This window comes from Hippocampus bargibanti, linkage group LG12 (genome assembly GCF_051943395.1).
Source record: "Hippocampus bargibanti isolate YZ-2025 linkage group LG12, ASM5194339v1, whole genome shotgun sequence".
Lineage (NCBI taxonomy): Eukaryota > Metazoa > Chordata > Actinopteri > Syngnathiformes > Syngnathidae > Hippocampus > Hippocampus bargibanti.
The window spans coordinates 2,792,322-2,804,475 of NC_142745.1; the positions used below are offsets into that span (position 1 = coordinate 2,792,322).

Below are 12,154 nucleotides of genomic sequence, written 5' to 3' on the forward strand. Positions count from 1 at the left end.
GATTGAACAGGAAGTTAGCCGTAATTTGCCATGGGTCCTGTCCAATCTCACAACACCCAGACATTGTGTCGTCCAATTCGAGCAACATCTCGTCCCTCCACAGCCAATGTTGACGTTTGAGTGAAAAACGGATGGATGCCTGTCATCCGCACAAGAGTTGTTGATGGACTTTTTGCTCATCTGTTTACAAAACCCGTTCAAAGAAAACATATTTCTGTTTTCATTTAGCCATACGTGTGTGGGTCTCCTCGATGAAGCCAGACCAAAATAACACGGATGCATTTCTGAAACTCAATTCAAAGTTGGTTTTAGGACTTGGGGACAATGTGGTTTGAATAAAACGCAACCTTGGTTTTGCTGTGATTGTGTAACTAATGACATTTCAAGCTTTCCTGTTTGCGAAATGAATGTTGTCTTCGGCAGGAGGGAGACATTTTAACTCGTTTTCATGCCATAATTAATTTGTTCCACTTAATAGCTTGGCAAGGCCTTGATTGTACCATCCGCATGCTGTAACGCAGCTATCAAATCCACACGCAATCAATTACTGATTGGTCGCCAAAACAATCCTCTCGTTGTCTAAAGAAGTTACATGGCTGGAGTTGTCACCATGAAGACAAATTTCACGTTGCGGTTTGGTGAAATGTCTTTGATTTCCGCAGACGACTACTTGGAATTGACGAGAAAATTTCTCGGGAGGAGCTTTGAACCGTCAGGAAGCATCAGTCGTTAAAACTGAAGAATGCGCGTCTGATTCCCAGCAACAACCGACTAAAAAAAAGGGTGAAGTGGAGCAAAGTGGACTGAAGCTAAACAATTTCAAAATGTCACCAAAATGTTGTGGGAAAACCAAACTTCAAGAGTCAATGCGCAAAGCAACGCGACAAATCCAGAGCCGCGAGCAGCAAGACAGTTCGCCTTTGTTCACATTCGCCGTATTACCTCCCCCGGAATTTTGAATGATGACGTCATTCATGACGCCGTGCACCAGGCCAATTTTCCTAACGTACACAGGAAGTGGTCGGCGACAGATCGTGAATCGACATGCTTGGGTAACACGGTGTCTCCATACCACCGCTTTACATTTTCAGCTTTTCCTGTCTTGTTTGTTTGCGCCCCTGATGTTTTTATTTAAGGCATCAAAAGACCCCCCCCCCCCCAGAAACCCACCCTCTCTATCCCTTGCAACATCCCTCCCTGAGCCCCCTAGCAGCCAAGATGATTTGTAAACTTCAAACGACTAAAGAGCTCCAGCCTGGGCTCCTCTGCTCATTTAGGTAATTCAATAAGCCAGAGGGGACAGGAACAACCAGGCACTGCCCCCCCCCAAACCCCTCCTACTACCCAGTCAGCCCCCCTCTCTTCCAAAAGAAATCTCTGCGGACTGTCTGCAACAAATGTGGAAGCTGCGTCCGCCAATGAGGAAATCCCAATCGCAGATGCTTCTCTCCAGTTGTACGCTTTGACCACAAACACATGTCGCATGACTGTCACATCCCGAAATGAGATGATGACTTGCAAAAAAAAAATGCACAAGTTTGTGTCTGGGCTAGCCCAGATCTCTCTTTCTGATTCATAGGAAAGTTTTGTTTTTGCACAGTTGTGGACAACAAGTGTAGTTGTGCGTCTCATGATGTGTCTGAACAATCTAAAATGTTCAATGACACTGGGTGCTAATGCTAATGCTAGCCAAGCGCAACACCGCGTTCCCAGAAAAGGAACATGGCTGTCCCTGTTTGTGTGTGTGTGTCACACAACAAAAAGTCAATTGGAGTGAGATGGGGGGGGGAGTAGAGTGGCTGGGGAGTTTGGATGGTTTGGTGGTTACTGTGGGTGGAGTGTGCGTACATTTTTTAAAAATTAATCAAGGCACTACAGTAGAGGGTGGGATTACGCACCACTTCTTCAAGGGGAAATTGAGTCGTGTCTGCTGACAGTCATTGCGAGACCTGTTGTGGCTCAATATTACTTCACATATAACGGGCTACGGCGTATAATGTCATCTTTCGACAAAAATCAAAGCTTTAGGGTGCGCCTTATACACCAGAAAATACTGTAAATCTCAAACTTTCTCAAAACCGCACAGCTGGGCCACTCCCACGACCCGGCAAATCTGATAATTACCCTCCCCCCCCCCATCCTCCATCGCCAATACACAACTTGAATTAGAGTATGATTATAAAAATATCGCAAAGCAGCCCGTTGCTCTGGCTCCTCTGGTCTGCAGTGGCCCGCCTTGAAATGAGTGCAGTAAATGGCCCATTTTATCTCTTTGCTGTCAACCATAACCGCAACAGCACCAGATAATCATCAGGGGAGGGGGGGGGGCAGAGGAAAAACAATTTAATTGCCTTTTTTTTTCACACAGTTGCGCCAAACCAGTTTGAAAGATGCAATTTCTGACCTTCTTCCGCATGCCGGAAAAGTTGACTAATGATTTCAACGGCTCATCATGGCCCGCTGGCGCTGTCCACACGGCTTGATAACCAAAGCGCAAAACAACTCGAGGGGGACAAAAACCGACGTGGATTGTTGTCGTTTAAATATTTGGAGTTTCTCAGCAAGGCCACCAACCAAATAGTCCTGGCAAGGACTCTGTAATTAGTTTAATTGTCAGCGATTACTCGGCAGTTTTGGCGCGCACCGGTAACAGATCCCAGTCGGGGAGGAGACGGGATCTGAGTTAATGATGTGTTTCCATCTTAATTAAAGTTGTGGTCCGCGCTGATTCAAGCCAAGGCGGACAGACACGTATGAATCGTTTACTGGAGACGGCGGACACGGTTGGTCGTGGAGGGTGGCCGTGTGACGGCACACGAAATGAGTGAGAGGAGAGTTAAATTGGACAACAATTGGGAAATGAAACGGGAGGCATACCTGTCAACCTTAATAGCTGCCCTTATAAATGATTGCAATTCCCATATAAAAGTTGTAGTACTGCGTACATTATTTAAAACAATAAAAAAAATGCTAACACAAGCAGAAACGCAGACATGTGGACGTTATGCTCTTATCAATCCGACCGTACGCAGCAATTAAAAAAATTATATACATGTATAAGATTGAGGACTACTTTAGCTGGTTTGCTAGGATCAATAGTAGCGATCGGCGGCGGCATTGTCGTTGGATGGATTTGAGGAAAAATGGTCTTTTTGAGGAAAAATGGTCTTTGTGAGATTGGATTGGATTGGATTTGCCTTTATTAGTCTCACAGTGGAGAAATTTACAGTGGAGATTGGCTCACAATTTTTTTTTTTACCGTATAGAAGTTGTAGTACGCTGTACATTATTTGAAATTATTAAAAAAAAAATTATATATATATATATATATATATATATATATTTGGGATGTATAACCGCTGGATTTTTTTTTGTCTCAACTTACTGGAACTGATACGGTAGGGTGTGTAAAAAAACACTGAAATTATTATTATTATTATTTCTGTATTTATTTCTGTATTCCTGTAATATTATTATTATTATTATCCTCATTTGTAAGCGCCTTTCAAAACTCATTGAGAAAGAGTAAAATGAGAGTCAAAATCATCAGAATCAGAATCAGAAAACGTTAATTTGTCCCACAATGGGGAAATTTGCAGTCCACAGCAGCAATTTGAAAGGGGGATGGGGTGGTGAGGGGGGCAAACTGCTGTGAAAAAAAACAAATATCCACATCGCTGACCCCATTAAGGCTCATTCTATTCTATTCTTGAAGATCTGCCAAAGCGTCCTAGTTAAATCATTCCAAATCTAAAAAGATGTCTCTTTTACACTCCACATTTCCAGCTGTCAACTCACCATCTCTCACTCTCCACAGCGAGTGGGTTACTCTACTGTTTACAATATTTCAAATTCCCTCTCAAGTGTTTGGCTTGGCAGGTTGCGCGGCCTTTTCCTTCGCAATTACAGGCTTGCAAGCTTTCTCAAATGGGGCTTTTGAAGAAATAACACTTTTCTCCCTCAGCTCAAGTGAAAAAAAAAACCAACCGTAGACATTTTGGCCCACAGCTCGCACAGTCAATCACACGGGTCCGCCTAAAGCTCTTGTCTGACGCACTTGGCCGCGAAAATACTCCCGTAACTTGTAACTTAATTTGCCCCATCGTTTGAATGTTTGCGACTGTGCATGTGAGCCTATGTGTGTGTGTGTGTTGATGAAGGCAGACACACACATTTATGACGCAGTCAATCAAAACTTTACTGTGTAACTCCACTGTCATGGAAAATAAAACGCAAACACCTTGAAATTATTCAGCGGAATCAATAGCTCATCGGTGCAAGATGGAAACAGAACGTATTTAAACGTATTCAAATATTATTTGGGATGCAAGAAAGCAATGGCGGGCCTTGGATTTCATCGCTTGGCCTTCAGTAGTGCTACGTCTGAATCAAGCTACAGCTGTGGTGTGATTTACTCCATGTCCACTACAGGGTGGCGTTAGTGAGGAAATAACTTGTGACTTGACGAAACTTAAGAAATACTGTCATTAAACTGTTCGCATTTTTACTATGAAGGTGTTGATTCCTGATAACCTCATAAAAATCACAATATTATTTGCTATTTTAGCTAGCTTCGGAGCTGTCCAACCTTATGATGTCCATCTATTCTTGAAAAGGCCGTCTTGAAAATGGCTTTAACAGTATATCTGCATCCAAATCCATTTTTTTCCTCCTCTTTCAGCCATTGTGGGTTGACAAAACAGCTATTAAATCAACAGAACAATAAATTTGCTTATGCAGCTAGCTACAGATTCAGTGTGCTAGCTCTGGCCAGTATGCGTTTGTCCCTAGCGGCTAGTGATACTATGATTGGTTGGTGACAGCTCTGAAGCTAGCTAAAATCAAATAATATTGCATATTTTTGAGCTTATCAGGAATCCACACGTTCATAGTAAAATGTTGAACAGTTTCATGTCAGTATTTCATAAGTTTCTTCAAGTGACAAGTTATTTCCTTGCTATCAGCACTAGCAATCATGTGACTAGCCAATCATAGTGTGCGAAAACAGGCGTTTCCAGCGCCTTCCAACAGGCCTTGAGTTGCCAACTCAAAATCTGATTGGTTAAAGCAACAGTTTCATCCACACTTATTTTATGCGCCGGAGCCTTCAGAACTGATTGTGAACTCGTCCAGATAGCTTTAATGCACTGTAATGGCTGAAATGTGATTGGTTAAAAGCTTAAATACGAAAACACACATCTGGAAGCAGCACAAAAGGGGAAAAGTAATGAAAGGAATTTGCAATTGTTTAGTAATAAGAGTACATGGACAAAATATAATTCACATTAGTCTGTGATTCAGACATTTTTAGGCCAGCAGAGAAGGCCTTGCGTGCCCTGAAGGTCCACCACTGCAAGAATGTATATAGTCTGTGAATAATAAAGATGGCTGTTCTCAGGAAAGATGAAAGCCGCATCATGCGTCGATTAGTTCATTGGTTGCAAAACTCAGCTCTCGTCGCCATTCCAATTGTCCCAAGTGAGGTGAAGTTGACATGAAGGGAGGAAAAGTGTGGATCCAGCTTTGTGCAAAGAGATTTAAACATTGCACCGCCCCTGTCAGACTTAGACAGAATTTAGAACACTATTCTGGTCAGCGGCATCAACATAATTGCACAATTACTCAGCTAAATGTTCTCTCTGAAGATTATTTGATGGCGGGTTCAGATGAAAGGCACAATAACATCAACATTAGTCGGGCTTGTATTGTCAGGGGCAGAGCGAGCAGGGGGCGGGAGGGGATAGCGGCGAGGGGGGAGTTTTTTTTGAGGGTGTGTGAGTAGGGTGTGGAGAGGTGGAAGGGGGGGGGTGCTTGAGTTCCTCAGCCTAAGGCTAAAAAATGCCCCTCCCTCCGTTCTTCCACCCACACAAGGGAGTTAAAAATCCCATTTACTCTGACTGGAGCCAGGAGTTGGCTTGAAAAGGCCGCGGACAAAAAGCAATTTTCCACGGAACAAAACCATTACAATGGATCCTCTTTGATCCCCCCCCCCCCCTCCCTCGCCCCTCCCACTCCCACTCCAACCAGTGCCAATTGAACTTTGTCACCATGCAACTGTCATCCGCGCGGGGAAAGACTTTTCGGCGCTGAATGAAGCGGTCCACAGCAATTTAGCCCAGACAGCACTTTGAAGTGCTAGAGAAAAGTCCAACTCGAGTTCAGAGTCGGCCCTCTTCTCTCCCTTTACGCCTGCCAATTGTTAATATCCAGCCCGGACAGTCCCGCGGGGTAGCTAAAAGAAGAGCGAGGGGCATTCAGCATCCAGCACCTTTGCATTCTCCCCTCTCGCTGACTCTCCCTCCCGCCTTTCCTTCTAAGTAACAGAGGCATGCGGCGCTGGCATGTGGATAATCAGCCATGGGGCCCCTTCGACATCAAAAGCTCGGAGAGCCCCTAAGAATACAAATGTGAGGCCTAATGGTACACTTCATTAATGTCCTCCCCATCAAAGGCCACTTTACTGACTTGGGAGATTGACTAATTTACACATTGTGGGAAATTGCTCCCAGCCATGCGTAAAACTGCCAAGCATTTATATAGAGAGAGAGTCGGAGAAGGGCGGGAGGAGGAAAGTGGACGGGACGGCCTCTGTTCTCCCTCTGGAGGAGCTCGGACCACGTCAAGTGGCTCCAGGCCAAGTCACACATGTACCAATATTATACCAACAACCTAGAGTTTACGGTCTCGATTACAGTGTTACTCATCAATATACTCATTCAACATTAGTTGCGTGTGATTTTACTTCATGGGTGAGATGAAAAGCAACTACAGGTTCCTAGAGCACCATGAAAAACATGATTAATATATCTGTATTTATGGATTTGATGGATTTGGGGGGACTCAAATGCACCAGATTTGCTTTTTTGAGGCATCATTTAGTTCATCAGTGTCTGAAATAGCGTCTGCCTGGATGCCCGCAGCGTGCAACTTTTCCGCCGGGCGTACAATTTACAAAACGTCTCTGCTTTATTTAATAAAGCAAACGTTTGAACGAAGATTTTGAAATCAGAATAAATTATTCCGATTTAGAAATCATTCGGTTTGGAAATTTCCGAATTTCAGTTAGTTTGGCAATTTGCAGCCAATCAGAAGACTGCTTCGTGCTTCCGTCTTTCCCGAGTGTTATAAGGTTGTGCATTCGCGTATCATTTTCCAAAGTAGATTCACAGAACCTCATCCCCAGAAGAAAGATTCAAAAGAAGCTAACAAAATTTACGACGCTACAAAACGTAAACGTACATTATTCCGTGACCGTAAATTGTCCTTGAGAGTTTTGGAAGGCGCTTAGAAATGAAATGTATTATTATTATTAAAAGCATTGTGGAAAGAGGAGTTCACGTGGCTTGTAGCAGACGATCCAGTTACTTCTCAAGTCTCCATGGAGACACTCTCACCTAAAGTCATATTGCATGTCATCACCAGTTATGACGTCCTGCAAGGCATGTGCAGGACGTACACTCGGAGTGACGCCATCACGTATTTTTTTTGTAGCCGTCATGACATTACATGTACAGTATGTCTCCCGTTGGCTCACACGTGCTTGTCCCCACGTGGATGCGAATGGCGTGAATGCCCTCGCCAACACCTGCGATACAGTGAGGGTCTTTCAGCAGCAAAATTATATGGCTTTAATTTGTCTTCTTGAAAAAGCCAAGTTCCGCTCGACCGTAACATTGAGGAGGACGTTAAAAAGTGTGTTGAGTGTCTGTATATGTAAGCGTAGTCTTGACATAAGCAAACACGGCGCTTTGGGTGTAACACCTGTTTATGTTGGAGAAGTAGCCAACTGACAGATCTTCTCAAAGAAGTTTTCAATGTCGCCAGAAAGTGGTCATGAAACGGTTTTCGAGGGGGGGGGGGGCTTTGCCGCCCGACTCGGGTTTGCTGGCAAGAAAGGGAAAGCGTAATGTGTCTCCGCTTTGCATCGTTTTGTGGTCGAGCCCAGGCCGCAGTAGCACACAATGCCCTCATTGGCTGGTCAACAGAGGCTATTTGAATATCGTGACTAATTCGACCAATTAAACTGTCACAGGCCTGTTTTCAATGGGCCTTTTTCACCAACTACTCATCCATAATGCTCGCCTCTGTTGCCCTCGCGGGTTTTGACTTTAATTCACTCCATTCACAGTGAAGGGGGATCACAGGGAAGGTAAAAGCAAAGTCGGAGCCGCTGCTGGGCTCATGCCACAGATTAAGGGATAGCCATACAAGTGGAACATCAAAATGTTGATACAAACGCTTTTCATTGCTCGTAAATCAAACAAGATGACAAAACCATGAAAGTTAAATCGAAACTTTTGAATACAATGACATCACCATGGTATAACATTGCCTCTTTTCACCCTGGCCGTGTGTCTCTATTGTGGATACAGCACATGGGACAGCGCTCGCTTTCTTTTTTGTAACTTTTTTTTCCCACAGTTTTTGTCGTCAAAGAAATGGTAGGACACGTGCAATTGCATGGGTGTCAAACCCAAGGCTCACAGGCTAGACTTGGTCCGCCACGTCATTTTGTCATGATCTGGTTGGCAACCAACAGGTGGCGCTGTCGGCCCCGCCTGCACCTGCACAGGTGCTGGTCGTCCCAATCAGTGGCAGACTGCAACATTCGGATTGGCGACCAACGGGTAGCGCCGTCACCCCTGCCTGCAGCCTCGCAGGTGCTGGTCGTTCCAATCAGTGGCAGTCAAAATGACTCCCAGCACGACCATTCGGCGTCGGGTCATTGTATGCAATTGCATGCATAGTGCATTGTGTATGCATTGTATGCTGTGCATGTGTTTGTTTCATCTTGGCAGACTTTTACTCTTGGTTTTTCCTTTGATACCTTGTATCTAATATATCAAAATGCATTTCTTGATTCTGCACTATGTACAGTTTGTTTTCTCTTGTGGAACGGTTTTGCACATTTATATTTGCACAGTATACAGTTGACATTTTTATTTTGTTATGCTTAGAATATCTTGTTTTCTATCCTTTCTCCCCACCCCAACTCCATCCTTTTTCAATTGCTACTGTGGAATGCAAATTTCCCCATTGTGGGACGAATAAAGGTATTCTGATTCTGATCTTTCTGTTCAAATGATTTCAACGTTTTAGATTTTGTTCCTGTTGACTTTATTTTAATACAATTTCTAAAATACAACCTGCTGCTCCCTCCTGCCTGCTTTTTGGGATCCACAACTGCCATAACCACCTTGTAAACCGTGACAATTTTATGTGGCCCGCGAAAGAAAATGAACATATTTTTTAAATGTTCACCTAAATGTCAAATTATCAAATGCAGTTAATAATAAACAAGAATACTAATTTTATTTTACTGTTGACACTCAATTGCATAATCACCGAGTACATTATTACAGTTGACTGATTAGAAAACTAGTACTGTATTTTCTGTTGTATAAGGCGCACCCAAAAGCCTTGATTTTCATGCGCCTTATACGCATGTGTGCCTTATATGTGAAGTAATATTGAGCCACAACAGGTCTCTCAACTCGTGTCAGCAGTCACTAACTCTATTTCCTCCTGTAGAAGAAGTGTGTAACCCCAGCCTCTACTGTGGCGCCTTGTAATGTGGTGTGCCTTATACAGTATATTTGGAAAACTTTTAGATATCTATATATTTTATTTGGAGTCCTTTTTTCATTCATAGTCAGGAGCACCTTATAATATGGAAAAAGTTCAAAAATACACAATTCATTGGGGGTGCGCCTTATACTCCGGTGTGCCTTATACATTGGAAAATACGGTAACCCATTAGTTCAGTGGTTCTTAACCGGTGGTGCTCTCACCCCCTGGTGCTTTCTAGGGAGTGCAAGGATACCCTGTACCCTAATTTACAATTTTTCGGGGATAATGGTTAGTTAACTGAAAAAAAGTGACAAATTCTGGAAATCAAGTCAAGTCATTGCCATTAAGAATAATGCTAATTAATCCTCATTGCTGTAAAGTAAACCAATAATTATAATTGTAACTGGCGGCCATAATAATAATTGCATATATACAGGATAATACTGAATAATGTTGATTTATTATTTGTATTTTATGTAGTTTTAATTTGTCAGTTATTTAAATAAAGAATCTAATAAATGATGGTTTTGTTACTTACTTATGATTTTGATATTAACATTGCTTTTCATCAATTCTGGAAGGGGGTGTGAGAAGTGGTTGGCTTCAGAAAGGTTCCTGCAACACAAGGCAATGGAATGGGTTTAAAAAAAATGTCTACGTTACAGCAGGAAGTCAATCTAAGCTGCTCTCATCAATAAAAACGGACAGCATTTTATAACCTAAACGTCCAAATGTACTGGTGCCAGCTCACATTGCGCAAAAGAACCTCACAGAGGCTGCTTGTTGAAGTCGAGGCCGGGGCGTTTAGCCCACCAGTTAGAGATCATGTGACTTTTCACTCGAGAAATGTCGCTCATGTTTGTTGGAGCCTCAAGCAGGACCAAACCAGATAAGAACCACCGCTACGCAGATATATACAATTGCAGGCAGTACAACTGAGCAGAATGAAGGCAGCGAAGTACGTGTGGTGGAAGTCGATGAATATCATTCAGATACCCATTTGCAAAGTGATTTTGCTGCAAGCACATTTTTGGAATGCTGCAAATATTCTGGTGTTGCATCGCTGATTCTTGTTTTCTGACTGTATTGTAATTCAGAGACTGTCAGGAAAAAAATCCTCTAAGGCCAGGGTCGGGAACCTATGGCTCGCGAGCCATAATTGGCTCTTTTGATGATTGCATATGGCTCGCCGATAAAACTAAATACTCGCCGTTCATTTTCTGATGGGGCTGCAGTTGACGGAAAGAACAATTTTGATTGGATGATACTGGCCGTCATGTTGAAACAGGGAAACGCCCCTTTAAATGAGCCTGACGAGTAAAAAAGTACGGTCCAGCTCAAATGCACCGGAGGATTCGGGATTGTAATTTGCACTGAAACAATAACATCGATGAAACAGTCGAATGTCAGTGATATTTTAACAAGCCCCATGTTAACGTTAGCATCAATATACTTCTGCGAGAAGTATATTGCAGATAGCAAGTGTGGAAGCAAATGAGCCGTGTGCAGGCAAGCTAGCAGTAATTTCGCGTCTGGACAGGGCAAGTTGACTTTCATTCCGATCGTTTGGCTGGATTTTTACCAATCATGAGGAACGGTAAACCATTCAAGTTATTTGAAATAATACATTCTGACATTTTGTTGAAAAGTGGCCGCGTGTGCGTGCGCGTGTGCGTGTGTGCGCACGCTCGCCTGTGTGTGTGTGTGTGTGTGCGTGCGTGCGTGCTGCTCTCAGGCTTCAAAGGCAACATCGTTTATAGTTATGGCTTCAGACCTGGACCATGAAACGCGAATGATACGGGGTGATTTTTGTTTTGTCAATACATATACAGAGCGTAGTCAAACAACATTAACCTCTCACTGATGCGGTTGACTTCAACTTTTGACCTGCGTAGGTACGCCTAGGTAATCCAGGTTGTTTAGTCCCGAGTATACACGTAATTTAGAGGCAGAAGTGCAGCTGACAGTGATTTATAGTCTCAGGATGGTTGTCATGGCTAACTTAGTTTGCATAAATCATGTCATGTGTCACTTTACACAAGGTGAAATATTTATTTACGATAATTCGGCATGAGACTACATGATTTAAAAATGTAACATGCCCTGTCTGTCTTTCTGTCTTCAGTTTTCACATACTATGACTATTAATGGATATTACGATGCAGTGGCGGGCCGTGCATGTCACTCCTAGGCTTTCAGTAGTGCTACCACTGAATCAATCCACAGATACCACTGTGAAAAAGTGCGGTTTGATTTACTAGACTTCCTGGACCGTACTAGAGGGCACAGTTAGCCAGGAAATATTTTATGAAGAAAGAAATACTGTGATTAAAGTGTCCCAGTTTTTACCATCAATGTGTGGATTCATGATATGGGGTCAGAAGTCGCTTTCACACTGGGTTAGAAGTCGCTCTTTCACACCATAGAGAAGATGATTGGCGAAGGATGGCAAAGCATCAAAAATAACCTCATAAAAATGCAATATTATTTGCTATTTTTGCTAGTCTGACCTTTCTTAGTTATGTCCAACTTTTCTTGAAAAGTCCGTCTTGAAAATGGCTTTAACAGTCAATCTGCAACCAAA

At 43.0% G+C, this 12,154-nt stretch overlaps 1 long non-coding RNA gene across 3 annotated transcripts in view; it reads right to left on the reverse strand.

Moving 5' to 3' along the window:
* LOC148889979 (uncharacterized) overlaps window positions 1-12,154 on the reverse strand; it is a 52,671-nt gene that overhangs the window by 19,919 nt on the left and 20,598 nt on the right. Inside the window, exon 5 of one of the 3 annotated variants that reach the window (XR_016116677.1) lies at window positions 10,109-10,185. The exons of 1 other annotated variant lie outside the window; for it this stretch is intronic. This is a non-coding gene — a long non-coding RNA (uncharacterized LOC148889979). Of the gene's footprint in view, window positions 1-9,855; window positions 10,186-12,154 lie in introns of those variants that run through there. One more of the 3 variants, XR_016116675.1, reaches the window with a different exon arrangement.